The sequence below is a fragment of the Lolium rigidum genome, chromosome 6 (assembly GCF_022539505.1).
Source record: "Lolium rigidum isolate FL_2022 chromosome 6, APGP_CSIRO_Lrig_0.1, whole genome shotgun sequence".
Taxonomy (NCBI): Eukaryota; Viridiplantae; Streptophyta; class Magnoliopsida; order Poales; family Poaceae; genus Lolium; species Lolium rigidum.
The window spans coordinates 331,858,798-331,876,624 of NC_061513.1; the positions used below are offsets into that span (position 1 = coordinate 331,858,798).

The following is a 17,827-nucleotide window of genomic DNA, read 5'->3' on the forward strand; positions in this document are numbered from 1 at the left end:
GTGTATCTATTCGAATCACATCCTAGTATATCTGTATTTGAATCCACAACCGGTCATTATCCGATCCAGTCTAAATCTGTCGAATTTTTTGTTATAGGATATGGTAACCAATAAATCCGATCTATTACATCCCTATAATCTTGTGATGTATAACACCAAGACAATCCTAGTTTATATGGTAGATATTTTTAATTCGTGCTAGTGAAGCTTACCCGTACCACAGATTTGTTTACCAATTCTAGTCTTGTGGGATACCATCATTTTTCTCCCTTTCCTGGGATCACAATTGACTTTAATCCAACTAGCATATGGACTTCTAGCAAAAAAGTTAGTCCGTGAATTGTCTTGCCATAAATCAATCAGAACCAAGTAGGGGCGTAGATGCACTTTCAAGCTCCCATCTTGAAATCAGAGATTTTAAGAAATAGGTAAAACACTTTACATATTTGCTGACAAGCATCAGTCCCTCGGCTCGTAACTTACCCATTCATTGAAAATTAACTTTTCTGATGATTAATACGCCTCAAAATTTATGAGAACGTTCACTAAAGATACAACTCTGAAAAAAATATATCTAAAGATAGGTGAACCCTCTATAGTCTATAGTATATACGCATGTCTACCTTATGTTGAACAATGAGAAAGGGCTGATTGCGAAGCTTTTTTCATAGACCTTTAGTAGTTTCTAGTACATCTATTGCTAAGCAAATTAAAGAACCTTCCAAGTTTGGGGTAATTTTAATTTTGGGGGCTACCAAATACTTCAAAACTTTGAATGCATTTACATCTTTTCTAGGTCATGTGAATGGGACTGACCTTGAGGCGTTGAGGGCTAATTATTTTGTGGGAAAAGCTAAGTCTTCCTGCACCTTGTCAATATCCCAAAGCAATCTTATGATTTCACAGACGTTTGCAATTGCTAAACTAAAATATATAACTATCACTTTGTTTTAAAAAGATAACTACTATGAATTTTACGGAAATAAAATGAGCACAACACATTATATTGGAAGCCCTTCCAACATCATTAAGGCATTTGGTAGAAATTTGCCCCTGCCGCTCCTCCTCCACCTCCCCGGAACCCTAGCTGCCGCCCTCCCTAACTCCCGCCGATGCCGGATCCCAGCCGGGCAAAGCCCGTGCGTGAGGATGATGGTGGCGGTGGGGCTCCCCTTCGTTGCGGCTCAGAGACGTGGCTGCGGTGATGGATCTTGAGCGGGTGCCTCGGGACGACGTATGCGTGGTCATGGCGCCGTTCATGTAGCGATGTGGCATCCTCCACCTTTGGATGCGCTCCACGGTGAGGAGGAGATGGTGATCCAGTTGCTAAAGCGGGTGAGGATGCAACCATCGACGACGGCTCATGTGGGTGTCGTATTCCTCGTTGGAGGTGATGGTGGGGCATCTCTCGTTCCATTGTTTCCGGGGGAAAGCTCAGATCCGGGGGAGGCCACCATTGACGGCGGCGCCCGTGGGTGTAGGCCTCGTTGGAGGCATTATGTGGCCCTCCTCGATCGGATGAGCGCTCCCGTTTCACCTAGAGTGTGTCTCGAGATATGCGATATTCCATGTTCCTAGTTGATAAAGAGTTTTCATGTTTTTAGAGCACAAGGTTATGTTGGCATGACTTTCACTCATTGCAGGGTGTGTAGATGTTGTGTGGTAGCTTCGGGTTTGTTGATGTATGATTTTTGTCAAATATTTTAATAAAGAAGATGGTACTTATCTATCCATGCGAGACTGAGATATAGCCTCCATTTTGAAGAAAATAAGACATTTTTATTTTGTGCAGACTTAAGCAGGGAAAAAAATGCCCTAATTCATACGGATTCCCAACGAAGCAAACAATGCCTTAGACTAGGGGGACCCATCACAGCCCGAAGCTCCGAATTCCCGCATCGCCTCTTCAGCCCCTGTTCCCGCTCCAGCCGCCCAGATCCTAACCCGCCTCAGCCCCGGCCTGATCCAACTATCCAACCACTGTCACCCCTAGCCGCCGGCACCTTCCGGCGCGGGTGCACAGCAGACCCGGCGCCATGGACAAGCCGTGCACGCTGATGATCCACTTCGAAAAGGGCCCCGCCGCCATGGCGAACGTGATCAATTCGGATCTGGAGGGCAGCGACGTTGCCGCCAAGACGGAGGCCATGAAGCGCGCGGTCATGCTCCTCCTCAATGGCGAGACCCTGCCGAAGCTCTTCATCACCGTCGTCCGCTACGTCCTCCCCTCGGAGGACCACACCGTCCAGAAGCTGCTGCTCCTCTACCTCGAGATCATTGACAAGCGCGACCCCGCCGGCCGCGTCCTCCCGGAGATGATCCTCGTCTGCCAGAAGCTCCGCGACAACCTGCGGCACCCCAACGAGTACATCCGCGGCGTCACGTTGCGGTTCCTCTGCCGCCTCTCTGAGCCGGAGATCCTGGAGCCGCTGGTGCCGTCCATCCTCGAGAACCTCGAGCGCCGCCACCACTTCGTCCGCCGCCACGCGCTGTCGGCGATCTCCGCGATCTACCGCCTCCCTCATGGTGACCAGCTCATCCCCGACGCTCCGGAGCTCGTCGAGCGCGCACTCGCTTCCGAGCAGGACGCTTCCGCGCGGCGGAATGCGTTCCTCGTGCTCTGCCTATGTGCGCAAGAACGTGCTCTTGTGCACCTATTCTCCAACGCTCAACGTGTTACCCAGTGGCCCGATCTCCTGCAGATGGCGGCGGTAGACCTCATCCGCAAGGTGTGCAGTTCTCCCAACCGTGCTGACAAGGGCAGGTATATCAAGATCATCGTCTCACTCCTCTCTTCCCCCAGCACAGCTGTTGCGTACGAGTGTGCCGGTGCGCTTGCCTCGCTCTCCTCGGCGCCCACTGATGGGCGCGCTGCTGCCAATACATACAACAAGCTGCTCTCATCGCAGAGTGACAACAATGTCAGACTCATCCTCCTGGACCGTCTGAATGAGCTGCGCAATTCACACCGACATGTGATGGTGGATGTAGTGATGGATGTGCTGCGTGCACTTGCCATCACCAACCTAGACGTCAAGAGGAAGGTGCTGGATCTGGTGCTTGGTCTGCTCACTCCTCGTAATGTCAAGGAGGTAGTGCTTTACCTCAAGAAGGAGGCTGGCAAGCCGAAATCAGGGGAGTACCGCCGGATGCTGTTGCAAGCTATCCATGAATGTACCGTGGAGGTCCCAAAGGTGGCTGGATCGGTGGCGCACCTCCTCATGGACTTCCTTGGTGGCACTAATGCTGCTGCGGCCGTTGATGTTGTGTTGTTTGTGCGCGAGATCATCGCGACGACGGCTGATCCCAAGCTGCGTGCGTCCATGATCCGGAGGCTGAGTGACACCTTCTATCGGATCCGCGCGTCCCGTGTAAGTTCAATTGCTCTCTCGATCCTTGGGGAGTACTCCCTGTCGTTGTCAGAGGTCGAGAGAGCCATTTCCACCATCAAGCAGTGCCTTGGGGATCCACCGTTCTCCACTGTCTCAGCGGATGGAGAGACAACTGATCCCTCCAAGCCAGCCGAGCCGATGGTGAACTCTGTCGAGGCCTGTTGTTGTTCATGCAGATGGCACACTGAGTGCTGCTACCGAGGCCGTTTCGACTCCATCAGTTACTCCTGTATCATTGGCATCGACCCTGAATCTCAGATCACTCATTCTATCAGGCGATTTCTGCTTGGCTTCAGTTGTTGCCTCTACTCTTACCAAACTGGTACTGAGGCTGCAGGAGCTGCAGCCGTCAAAGGCTGAAGCAAAAAAGGCTTGTACTGGGGCCTTGCTGGTCATGACGTCCATTTTGCAGCTGCAGTCATCCTCCTAAATCTGATTTGCAACTTCATAAACAAAAAAGACAAATCAGGGCTGTGAGTAGTATCATATCCAAATTCATAGTGAACAGTATCTTACTGGCAGTACTATTCAAGCCAGATTTTCTTTTTTTATTCAGAGTTGTGTATCGGCTATTTATCTGAATTGTTGCGACATAGTAAGATGCATGTAGTATGAATGCTAGAAAATCAAAAAAATTGAAGACGGTAATTCAAGACTAGAAAGAATTCTTAAATCATGTTAATGTCAACAGATAGGAAAGTGTCTAAGGGCATCCACAATGTATAGATCGCCAAATCTGACGAAACACAGGATTTGGCATCGAAACAATATATGGCAACACCTCCACAATGTTGCCTAGTTCCAAATGTCTATACAGTGGGCCCTGGTACTGACACAAACAATGTAAAAGAATTAATTTTCTTTACAGCCATCCTCTCTCTCACCTTAACCATCTTCTCTTTCTTCCTTACATATGCATATTTTAACCCATCAAGAATTTGGCCACAAACTTGGCATAGGAGCAACTACTTGCTCCGGTTTCCACTTTTGCTTCTTTTGGAACTACCTTCACAATGTAGGGAACTAGTTCCAAAAGCCAAAAAGCAAATATAGAACCACATTTGGCTATACATTGTGGGTGCCCTAACACCACCGTAAGTTTTGGATGCAATTGACCTTTTAGGTTGATTCACTTACAATGCTTTGATTCATACCCTGCATAGTGGTTGGTATATGTGCACGTGCACGTACTGTGCATGTAGGCTTTTGCAGTGCCAGTACATGCACAATCATGAATTAAACTAGACAGATAGCGAGCTTCTCGTCGCCGCCTGCATGACTTTTTCAAATTAATTTTTTTTTCAAGATGTGTACATTTGTTAGATCTGAACATATTTTAAAATATTAACATTTTCAAATTTGAAAAACTAAACATTTTTTCCTTTGAACAATTTTTAAAACTAAACAATTTTTCCTTTGAACATTTTTAAATGTAAACATTTTTTATTTTCACATTTTAAAATTTGAACATTTTTTATTTAAACTTTTTAAAATCTACATCTTTTAAAATTTTGAATAATTTTTATATCTTAAAAAGTTTCGAATCTTAAAAAAGAAAAGAAAAAGAAAACAGAAAAGGAAAAGAAACATGAAAGAAAAAGAAGAAAACAAAAAGAAAACAGAAGCAGGATAAAAAAACAGAAATAGAAAACCGTCCAACACCTAACTGGGCTGGCCGGTACCGCGCCGGGGTGTGCGGCGGCAAGCTGGTTGGTTAGGATCTGCCGAGGGGGAGGACTTGCTTGTCTTTCGTTGCATCCAGTTTGGCTGGGCAGTCGTACAAGCTTAAAGTGTCCTCACCCTACACAGCACGAAGAGGACAGAGACATGAATTCGTGCAGAGCAGCAGCAAGCCCAGCAGGCGGAACTCGGTCGATTCAAATAAGAAGAGGAGACGGTGACGGAGTCGGATCAACACGGTTGCCTACATATAAGCCGTGTTGTCTATCAAGATACCAAGAGGCACTCGTAGGGATCAAATCCAGGTACTAAACTCGACCATAGCTTCTCCTTAGCTCCATCTCCATTGTTGCCTAATCGAGTTACTACTCCGAACTTATTCTCCTGCCTTGATATCTCGCGTTTATTTAGCGCCTTGGTCAAGAAACCTCAAAACATGGTGAGACATTTTTTTGTTGCGATGCTATCAAATAGCAACTCTGCCCTGCTTTGCTTGCAATGCATTATCTTTTAAAGGCTAATCGGTGTGTGCTTCTGATATCTGATGGGTGGTGGCTTTAGGGGCAGGGACCATCCTCCAGAATCAGAGCTAAAGAACGTCTGGTTGAGAAGAAGAAGCAAGAACTGATGGAATTCGTCAGCCTCGAATTACGGGGTTATATGCAGAAGCAAGAATTGATGGAATTCATCAGTCTGGAATTACAGGTTCATAAGCGGAAGCGAGAATTGCTGAAATTCGTCAGTCTCGAATTACAGGATAACAAGTGGAAGCAAGAATTGATTGAATCTATCAGTCGTAAAGAAGTTGCTCAAAAAAGGAATCAAGAATTGGATCAACTAGTCCGACAACGTAAAAAAAACATGGTGTAGATTCCAGAAGCTTTGCCTGTTCTTAGATTTGCATGTTTGATCACCTGTTTCGTATTTCATCCTGCAAATTTTGATTTGCTTTAATTCTCGCCTCTTAGGCTCACGTGGTTGGAGGATGTCAAAGGAAAGCCATGGAGTTGCTCCTGCTCTTATAATCAGCAGCGAGGAATGGTAGCTTTGATCTGAATCAGCAAAACATAGAAATGAGCATAATAGCATATGTAAGGTGCGCTCACCCTGTTTGCGTTAATGATATTCGGTATTGTCTTCATTTGTCAGTACAGTACATATTTTACTGTTCAATTTTAAAACTACACTAACCAAGTTTGTTTATTTACATTGTATCTCAACTACTAACTTTGTATTGCATATTAGATGTGGCATACCTCTTTTCCAGATTATCTACAATAATCAGGTATATATGTACTAATATATCTTATGTTCCTGCTGAAAAGTTTCCTCACATATACATTGTAGTTAAAGGTGTAAGTGGATGCAGTTGCTTTATATGTGACACTGTAACCATTGATGAAAGCCTTCAGGTTTCCTTAATGGACTACATTGTTGATACCTCTTTGATAATGGGCCAGGTATGTCGTTCCAAATCCTTTGAAATTTTATGCTTTGATTACGATTATTGGAATTATTTTTACTGCCCAACATGTATTCCTTTACCCAACCTCAACTATGAAGGGAGGAACCATGTGTTACATGTGTTGAGAAATTCTCTCCGATTGCATCTAGATATACCTTCAACCACGCTTCAGTGTGCAATCGCTCTTATCACTTCCCAGATACTAAATCTTTATAGCCCTTTTAACATGAAAGACTGAAAGTTTGGCTACTTTCCCCTTCAAATTGTACTATTCTGGATCAGCACTTTCCATTATTGTAAATGGTTACCGCGTAATCAGTGAAAATTAAAAGTGATATATTTGTCACTCTTTGTGCTTGCCCATTTGCGGATTGTCAAATATATTAATGTTTTATAGGAGAGGAATAATTGTGGGATGAAGCACCTGGTGTATATGCTGAGTGCATTGAGTAAATTGGATATTGACATTGGGAAGGTCGATGCCAAGTATCATCAAAGGATGGCAAATGGCAAATGCCACACACTTTAAATAACTACGTTTTTTCTTCCTAATAATAGTCAATGAACGCCCTAGATTTCTTTGCAAAAATCTCATGGACAATGTCACCATATATTATATGCGCCATATTTGTAATTACTAAAATTTTGACCTTTTCTAAAAAATGACCATATATATTTTGTAATTAGGAAAGTAAATCCTTTATGTTTCATTTTTATGGCTGCTTTAAACTGTATTACCTACATAATATATATACTTTCTTTTGACATTTGTGCTCTATGAATACCTTAGATCTTTTATGGTCCTCCTGGTTTTGTTTTCTGAAATCATTCCAAGATGATTTGTCTTGATTTAAATTTCACATTTCAAAAAGATTACTTCCCAAGTTTTCCGCAGCAACGCGCGGGTATCATCTAGTTTTTATAAAGAACCTAAGGGTGACTCATGTATGCATTCAAGATCAGCGAAACTTGAGCAATCATTTACTCGGATAGGCATTGTCCAATTTAAACCAAAAGTAGCATTTCCTAGGAGACCTTTCACAATTTAATATATCTTAGCACGTTATCTTAGGTAGTGATATATTTTAGAGCAATTCCAATAGTGTAGCCATCTGTTGGCTATAAGCCAAGTGTCATGTCACCTATAGCCAATTTAGAGCTAACATATACAATAGTAAGCTATAAAAATGTAGTACTTTATTAATGTATGGTTCACATTTCACTCTCACAAAGTGCCTAGGAGCACATACTAGAGCTGGCTCTTGCATAAGAACCCACTCTCCTTCTCTCTCCTCCTCTCTCTCTCCTCCAACTAAGCAATAATATACTATTTTAATCCTTATAGCCAGCTGATTAGGACTTATTGTACTTGCTCTTACTAGAAACAACATCTACAATGCATTGTTTTTAGAGTTGTCTAAATGTAATGATTTTAGGCTAATGCGCTAAGGTATGGTCAACCATGCCTTTTTGCCCGATGCACACTTCTTTTATGTTTTACATAAAGAATCTTCACTTTTCTGCAGCTTCGTCGGGCATTGTGCTAGTAATAAAAACAAAAGTGTTTCTCTCTTCATGTGATCGAAGTGCACTTTTGTCCGTCCATGGCAACCATGTATATCATGACGAGTAACATCAACCTCGTCTGGGACATAGTCATTCATACCCCAATCTAAGATCCAGTTGTGAAGCATGTAACATGCAAAAACAAGCTTTACCTGAGTGGGGAAAGTGCGAAATTGTTTCTTAACATTTCTTGTTAAGGATTTTGAATCTATTTTTCCATGCAACAAAATCCCTTTCGATGGTAACCCTGAGGCTAGAGTTTCTAATATTAAACAATTCATCTGCATTCTATGGTATGTTCCATAGAGACAAATCGTTCAGATACCTGGTTTCCCGAAGGGTGGTAGGATTCCCGGCCGACTATCATAACTTGCATCTCCAAGGTAGAAGTTACCATCACGGATATGTTGATGACTCCCAAGTGCAGAAGATCAACTGTAGTACCTTTCAATATAGAAAAGGTTGTCGAACCCACGAGAAGTTGAATGTGTTGGTTAGCAAGTTCAACAGGAAAAGTAATATTAAAGCAGTATTTTTTGGGTTTTTGGTTTATGTTTGCAACTAAGTAAATAACGAAAAGTAAAATTTGTAGTAATGTAAATGCTCTTTTCAGAGAAATCTCAATCCTCTAAGAAGATAAAGTTAAAAGTGTAACTATATGCGACAAACGTTTCCAGTGCAGCATGGATTTACGTAGCATACAGATTTCTAAAATGGCATATAAAAGCATCTTGTCAAGTCTTATTCTTATTGGATGGAGCCTAATGTAGGTGTAGCCATATTCCTATGCTACAAAAACCCTAATGATTGTTCCTAAGTCCGGGAGTTGATGGCAGCTAGGTTCCCACCATCGACGCCATGGTAATCCCGCCGTCACTTATTTAAGCAGTTTCAGCTGTCAAGTTCATACATACATACTCCCTCTGTTCTAAAATAACTAACTCAATTTTTTTTTGTATACAAAGGTATCTATAACTAAAATATATCTAGATACATCCACATCTAGATAAAGTTGAGTCAGTTATTTATGGATGTACGGAGGGAGTACATGGTTGAATTGGCCAAGTTGCTGTGGTCAACCAACATGTATGTACCAGCTAGCTCAATAACTTAAGGGCGTGTTTCGTAGGCTGCATCCCCTTTGGCTCGCATCGGGCCAGCAATTTTCGGCCCGTTTGGTTGCCTGGGTCGAGCCGCGTTGTTGCAGGAACCGGTTCTCAAAGCAGCGTTAGGCCAGGCCCTGGAGGAACGCCCGGTTCGGCAGTGTCCAGCGGTGCAGGTAAATCTCCACGCCCGCTGATGCAAAGTGAAATCTTCGGCGCACGGGCGGAGACGAGAATGGAGATGGCGGGAGCTGCGGCGCGCATTGGTGAAAAAAACGAAAAGGGGGGCGGGAAGGATTCCGCCACCTCCCGCCGCTCGCCATGGCCTATTTATACCCCCTCCTCCAGAATCCCCCCAAATTTCGAGCTCCTCCTCCCATCGGCAAGCAGGTAAGAGGCGCACGCATCTCCGGTCGGCGACGGTTGCAGCGGCGGCGGCGGCGAGTACATCTGGGCTACCTCTTGGTCCAGCGCATCTTCACATCCGACCATGACTGTAAGCCATCCCTTATCCCCGTACCGCGGTGATGTTTAGATTTAGGTTAGGAGTTGTCAGATCTTGCCTAGGGTTTGGTCTTGTAGCAGGGGTTAGTTCGGATTGTAGTGAGCTATCATGATCTAGCTAGGATTCGACATTTCCGTATGCTACTTCCATGATCTTGCCTAGAGTTTGTTATTGTAGCAGGGGTTAGTCCAAAATGTGCTCACCTGCCATGATATTGCCTAGGGTTTGTTCTTGTAGCAGGGGTTAGTCCAAAATGTGCTCACCTGCCATGATCTTGCAAGGGTTTGTGCGATTCACAGTTGCAATGAACTGCTTGTCTGATTTAGGTTGTACTACGATGTGTGTAGGACTCTTTTTGCGATGACTTTAGGCAGGCGCTTGTCTGCGTTGGGACTCTCAGATCCCTTCCCAAGTTCCCAATTCGCAGCCCACGTATGAGTCCAAGGTCACCCCCCTGCCTGTGTCTGACCTGGTGGCTCGGGTAGCGGCAGAGGTGGTGGCTAGGCTGGCCACCTCTAAGAAGAACAAGAACCGCAGTGAAGTGGAGTGGGCCTTGAAGACCGGGTAGGAAAGGAATGCCACCATGAAATGGCTTCCATTCATGTCCAGCTTCGTGTTGGAGAAGATGTGCGGCTTGATCCAGAGCGGAGTGAGAACTGACAAAGGCTTCAAGGAAGTCCATCTCAATACTGTGGCGAAGGGCCTAGCTGACCACTGTGGTGTGACCGTCTGCTCCACTCAGGTGTACAACCACCTGAGGAAGTGGAGGCAGAGGTGGCTCACCATTAGCAGGCTCCGCGATCTAAGCGGTGCTCAGTGGTGCAAGGACACCAAATGCATCGTCCTTAAGGGTGAGCACTACTGCGGGCACGTCGCGGTGAGAACCTCACTAACTCAGTCCTCCTCACTAACTTTCTTGATCAGCCACGAGCAGAACTAACATGATTGTCCCTTCGTATAGTAGGATCACCCAAAGGACGCGGAGTTCCTGAAATTGCCCATCGCCAACTACAACGACTTGATTGATTACGAGGACAAGGCCTCGCGGCCTCGCCGCTGCCGCCGGCCGGAGTCGCTGCTCGCCCGTCTGGCATGTCGACGACACACCTTGGCCGGAGTCGCTGCTCGCTCGCCCGGCAAGTCGACGACTCGCCTCGGCCGGAGTCGCTGCTCGCTCGCCCGGCAAGTTGAGGACACGCGCCCGTCCGGCAAGTTAACGACACGCCTCGGCCGGAGTCGTTGCTCGCTCGCCGGCAAGTCGACGACACGCCTCGGTCGGAGTCGCTGCTCTCCTCTTCTCTCCTCTCCTCTCCGAGCAAGAGTCAAAGTCTAAGTCACACGCGACGCACGCGTTAGATATACCCCTCTCCATATATGTAGAGCTGAGTGTGGTTGAAGGAGAGACAGGAGGAGGTGAACGGTGCCACGGATGCTCGAAGAAGACTTGCTGTGGGGAGAGGATGGGCGGTAGGGATGAACACTGCCACGGATCGGTCACTTAGCATCTATATCTATCTAGTGAAACAGAACGCTCATCCCCTTAAACGAGAAACTACATGCTAGTATTTAATTCAGTTTTGGGAAACGAAAGGCCTGTCCATTGAGTACACGAGGGAGCACCATTGAATCGCGGGCCAAAAAACAATCTCAATCGCGCATTCATCATGGCAGAAAAAAAAACACAGCTTAATTTGATGGGTTTTCCAAGCTAACGCAAATTCCGCGGGTGGCCATTGTTATTTAACATGATCGATTCAGTTCGTCGTCTCCTACAGGTGAAAGATTTGCAAAAGGTGCGCCATATTGATTCCTGCACCCTTGCCTGCTTGCTGCAAGGTTAGCGGTGACTCCACTAAAGCTCCAACTCTAGATCGATTTAAGCTGGCTACCGACATCATCTTTTTATTCATTTGTTTACCCAAATGCTCTTTTTTCCAAGGGTACAAAACATCTCTTTTTCTAGAGTGATCATTATTGATTAAAGCACACTTGCATCGTCAATTAACATAGGCTCATAGGCATAATAAAACTAAGAGGATCCTCAAACCACACATTTGGGAGAGTTCGACATTCTCTAGCTAAAGTGTGAGCAACACAACATAATAAAACTCCACTTTAGAAAAGGTTGTCGCCTGGATGCATTTGCTAAGTGTGCTTTAATCAATAAAACTATGTGTGCTAAGCTAATCAATCAAGGGAAGCTTAATTATAAAATAACACTCCAAAAAGAACAATATGAGTGCAGGCAGCACTACTCACATTCATGCCTGCCTACGATTCAACTCCAAAACTAACAAGTATAACGAAACAGAGACGGAGCTAAGAAAAAAAGATTATTAAATATGATACAAAGATTATTACAACTTTCTCGTCTCAAGCATTACAAAAACTCTCGTCTAAGTCACACGCGACGCACGCGTTAGATACACCCCTCTCCATATATGTACAGCTGAGCGAGGTTGAAGGAGAGAGATAGGACGAGATGAACGTCGCCACGGATGCTCATAGAAGACTTGTCCTGGAAGAGAGGATGGACGGTAGAGATCAACGTGGCCACGGATCGCTCACTTGGCATCCTGCTGTCTGGTGAAATAAAACGCCCGTAGCCTGCATGCTATTTAATTCAGTCTCGGGGAACGAAAGGCCCATCCATAGACTAAAGGAGGGAGTACCATTTAGACCAAAAATCAATCCCAATCACGCTCGGTTGTGCGGGATTTATTTTATTTTATTTTACTTTGAAAGCACGAACTTCGATGGATTTTCTGAGCAAACGCAAAACCCAGAGTTATTGGTGTTTTGATTCGGTTTCGCCGTCTCCTAGTGGTGAAAGTTTTGTTTATAGCTGACTTCCCGCACCTTGCCTTCTTGCTGTCGTCGGAGATAGAAGCGAGGTCAGCGGTGGCTTCCCGGGTAGGAGCAGCGGCATTGTTGCTTACTACTATCTCCTCTTCCTGCCACAAGCTAGCTACTAGGATCTGCCCAAGCGGTTTGACCAATCAAACTCGAGCTCCAACTCTACAGAGATTTAAGCTAGTTACATAATCTTTTTATTCTTATTTTTTTGGCCCAATTGCTCTCTGTCCGTACATCAACATTTTAGAGTTTTATTTAAGAATCAAAGGATGTGAGCTAAGCCAATCAATCAAAATTACTTTATAAATAGCACTCAAAATGTTGCCATCAACTTTCCTCTTTTTGGGACATTAAAATCACAGATCAATAAATTAACAATACGAGTGTGCAGACATCACTTCTCACATTCATGCATGCATACAATTCAACTTGACGACTAACTAGTATAACGAAACAGAGACTCGAGCTAAGAAAAAGAAATTACATACGACAAAGGAAACATCTACAACACTATTATAACTTTATTGTCTCGAGCATTACAAAAGCTTCTGGTCTGGAGCATTACAAAGATAAGCCTTGATCAACGGCAGGATCCTATGTATCACACATGTCAAGGAGTGGTCATTCGGCCTCCCATCAAATGCAGGTCCAGCTGCTCATCTCCATTGGATTGCTGAAACGCATCCATGGACCCCTTAACCTCTCAAAGTTCAAACCAAGTTACATGACAGAGATGCATCCTGAGCAGAACACAAACAAAATTAGCAAGGTTGACATCCAGCCCTCATAGAAAAACAATCTAGGAAAAACAATGGGTATATAGTCACTGTAAACTGCATGTAAGTTGTAACAGACTTGGACGTTGACTAGCGGGTTACCAGCATGAGTACCGGCTCTCGCTATCACTCAGCTCAACAACCTGCATCAAAGCGGAAACAAGTGTGAGCTTGTCAGCTTCTAGTATGCAATCAAATCAACAAACACAAACTTCCATGAGGCTGGATGGATATCCACATGCCAAATCAAGTAAAGTTTCAGATAACGGGAAAATCGCCACCTCGAAAAACATCCACATGGAATTTTTAATACATCAACCAGGAAATTGACGGGCTGAAAAACAATGGTTATATAGTCACTGCAAGTTTTGCTTAAGCAGAGCTATGACACAAGTAAATTGCAAGTCACTAACAAATTGAGGGGCTATGCCCTTGAGCATCCTTTCCAAGAAACCAAGAGCACAATATAGAGGAAAATAATCCATGTAACAGACTTGGACGTCAAATAGTGGGTTACCAGCACGAGAGGGTGATAATGAAGGAAGTAGAAGATAGCATCAGGAAGATTAACCTCCGTTTGCATGACCATCATTTTTATATTCAGGACGCCAATAAGCCAGTTCAATAAGGGAGTAGAATTACTTTGCTAACATATGGACACGGACATAAAATATGTGTAAAAATAAAGTACTCAGTACATGCCCGGTTTGTAATTTCTCAACAAAATGGTAAGAAAAAGAAGTATTGGAATATATAAAGAACCATAATATCAACAAAGAGGAACATCTCCTTCAAAATTATTAAACAACAGAAACCCAAAAGCCATGCAGAAACACTAAAGTTGCCCAACCACATAAGTGGAAATGGGGCTTTGTATAACCTATCTCTTGGGACATAAATGCACAAAAAACATTATTACTCCCTCCGTCCCAGTTCACAGGGATTGCGTGTATCCCTAGGCTGCTTATTTGACCAACATAATATCAATTGTATAGTATAAAAATTATATCATTAGAAAGTAGACATCTAAGCTTTCTAATGATATACATTGTATAATATATATTTTGTATTATGTTGATAAAATTTACGACCTAGAAATACGTGCAACCCTATGAACCGGGAGGGAGGAAGTACCTTTGCAAAATTTGAGTCTATGTGCTTCTCCCGATTGGTGACATTCTTGCCATTTCCCTGAAAACCTATATATGTATGTTGATTTGAACCTATCAGGCTCTCAAGATATAAATAACTACACTTGCTGCAAAATAACGGGAGTTGAAATAATGGATTTATTACCTTCAAATGGCATAAGCACGTCAATGAACACGTACAACAGCATCAACCTTCCATTGTCCCGCAGTTAGGGAGAAGCAGGGTTGCCCTCTTGGTCCAAGTGGCAGAAAGGCCCAACAAGGAGGCCCAACCGTGTGGCGGCTGAGCTGGTCTTCGTCGCCAGCAAGAGAGCGCCGCTGCACATTTTCCACACTGGCCCATGATCACACAGATCCTATCCCTCAACCTCTTCGTCTCCTACAGCTGCTGCAAATCAGAGGCGAGTGTGTCAGTGATTGCGCCTTGGAGTGGTTTGAGTATTATAACAGAACATACCAAGTGAGAAGATATGATCAAGTAAAATCGTGATTGCGCTTTATTTTGATAGTAATTGTACGAAAACATGAGTAGCTATAAGTATTTGAAATTTCACTTATTTTAGAACTGTTTGGTCTTGTTGGGTTAATAATGGACTTTCATATGCGAATACTGTCAATGAATGGAAATAGCAACTCATTGAGAAGCCCATGAGGCTGTCGTTGATAAACTAGTGGTTTGTAGCCATAGTACAATATGTTTTGTCTCTTTACACTGCACAACAGTAACCTAGCACTGGACGAAAATGTAATGACAAAACGTGATTTACCTTTCAAGAATATGAGATGCTCAAACAACATGATGATCGTTACCACAACAGAAAATTATTCTTTGTTATAGATTTGGTAAATATGCATGTCAAGCAATTTTTGTAATGACAACCAAAAGTCCAGAAGGTGAGAAAAGTTTTTCATGGTGCAATTTCAATGTTGCTTCTAACTTATTTTCCTAAATTCCTTAACAGGGCCACTGCCAAAACTATTAGGTCCTTCAAATGAAATCTATATTCAAAATGAGGAGCTTCATATTTATCAGTCCAGTGCACGAATAGCTCAAACCTTTCTATACTAAGCAAGAGAAATAAGCAAAACATCTTGAGAGAGCTAAGGAATGCTTAGCAAAAAATGAGCTATTTCTCTGTTCGGTTATTCCAAAATAGATGGTCATGCATTATTTATATCCAGTAAATAGCCTTAACCAGAAAAGATTTGTTTCTACTTTCGATATGTCATAGTCACAACTTCTGTGGTTAAGTAGTAAATAGTCATGACATGTTTCCGTGTACCAAGGAATACAAAATCACATGAGAGGAAGCACCATTCTAACTATTTTGTTCTGGTTGATAGATTCAAGAATTTTATGTTCTGTTTGAGAAGCTCCAGTGATAATGTTCCGAGCCATCCACGGGAAATTAAATACATACAAGCATCGGCGAAGTGTGTACTAGACAATTAGGAACTCTATAAGCTCGAGATTGATTGCAAATTTTAGAGGACGTACGTACCCATTCTGATATCAAGGATTAAGATACAAGTTCATGAAGCCTACTCCAAGTCAACAGAGGCTTGGTATTTCACCAATTTGATAATTAAATCACTGCACAGTAACCTGAAAATTCCGAGTCGATCACACAATTTAATCAGCCAAGTGCATGTCAGGTACAAAAGCAGAACTAGGTGCTATAATTGCAGGCAGAATTAATCAAGCAAGTAAGCATGTATCAGTAATACATGCTTGCTTCAACCTGTATACACAATTAAGAATTTGTAAACTAGAATTGCCAAGATTTTATAAATAGAAACTGTAACGAAGAAACAAGTTTGGAAATTATGATCTCTGTCCATAGTGAAAAACAAAGCAATCTATCTTCTGATGATACTAATTCCAATCACTGGGAAAAACAAGAACTTTTGGGATCCTTTGGTGGAGACTCAAAAGCAGTAAAGTATACATATTGCAATTGTTGGTTGCAACTAATGGCGAAAAATGCACAATAGACACTATATTATTACCGATACAAACCATCAGATGCACATGAACCACCATCTCGCTATCTATATTAGAAGGAGCAAGTTCGCAAAGAGCGCAACAATACACACACAAGTATACATGTTCCAATTGTTGGTTTCAACTAGTGGCGACAACATGCACAATATACGCTATATTATTAGCATTATAAACCATCGGATGCAGGAACAACCATCTCGCTAGCTATATTAGAAGGAGCAAGTTCGCAAAGGGTGCAGCAATATACACAACCATTAAGGAAATTTAGGACAAAAGCTAAGAAAACCAGCAAAAACCAAAATCCTCTTATTAAATAACAAGAACTCAAGCTCCAGGTTTGCCCCAAATTAAATAAAAATGTGGTTTGACATTGACATTTGTTAAGTCAAAGAAACCAAGAAGCCCACTGAAAAGACACATCTTTCTATCCTAAAAAATTCAGCCCATTCAAGACAACCTTTACTAAACAGCCAAGCCCAGACCAAAGTAATTACTTGGCATATCAAAAATAAAGCCGCACGTGATTAACACTGCTTATGCGCCGTTGTCCTCAACTTAGAACACCCATCAGCTCAAAATGATAACTATCAACTGAGAGTAACACCCCAGCCTGTAGCACCATCAACACCCACTAAATAAGAAGATCAATACAGTAGAGCATCACAACAGAAGATACAACAGTACTAACATTATAGCGCCATTAGCATCAGTAGTAAAGAATCACAAGGAGGTAGAGGATAAACACTAAACTCAATGTCATCTTCTTTTCCTAAGTAAGCAACATCATATCATGCCAAAAAAGCTTGCTATTAAAATATTTCGAGAAGCATATGAAGAGGAATTTTGCAGCAGCTTTCTGCATATAAATTGGAAATAAGATGGAAAACATCACTGTTCTGATGAATATAAGATCCACATGAAAATTGTTTGACAGAGGAAAAAGAGAAAATTCCAGCATATCGACTGAAGAATCGCACAGGCAAAGAAGAAAAGTCCTAGATTACTGCAGAACAAACTAACAAAAGGAATATACGATCACTCCATAATTAAGCTCATGGAAGTTCCCTAGCTAGCTTCATAAATGCAGAGTTGTAGCAACTAGAAAGAATTACCTGGCAGAGCATGACGATGTACTGGTTAGTGCCCTTTCTTGCCCTTCTAGGAGAGGAGCGATGCCGGATGCTACTTCCGCGTACACAATGTTCTCATCCGACACATGCCCCAGCTATAGGTGCTCCGAGGATGCACAGAACCCCAATGGACCATTGGACTGCTTCTACCCTGCTCCAGGTACCATCAGCGCGGCAGGCCAGTGGCAGGCTCCAGGG

The 17,827-nt window shown here is 43.2% G+C and overlaps 1 long non-coding RNA gene and 1 pseudogene across 1 annotated transcript; one reads left to right on the forward strand and one right to left on the reverse strand.

Moving 5' to 3' along the window:
- The first annotated feature begins 2,036 nt into the window (after positions 1-2,036).
- LOC124664802 lies at positions 2,037-3,822 on the forward strand (annotated as a pseudogene).
- Positions 3,823-14,475: 10,653 nt separating this feature from the next.
- LOC124668545 lies at positions 14,476-17,819 on the reverse strand. The gene is made up of 4 exons (XR_006991736.1): positions 17,612-17,819; positions 15,997-16,100; positions 14,640-14,882; positions 14,476-14,542 (listed from the first exon to the last, which is right to left on the reverse strand). It is a non-coding gene; the product is annotated as an uncharacterized LOC124668545 (long non-coding RNA).
- Positions 17,820-17,827: the final 8 nt, after the last annotated feature.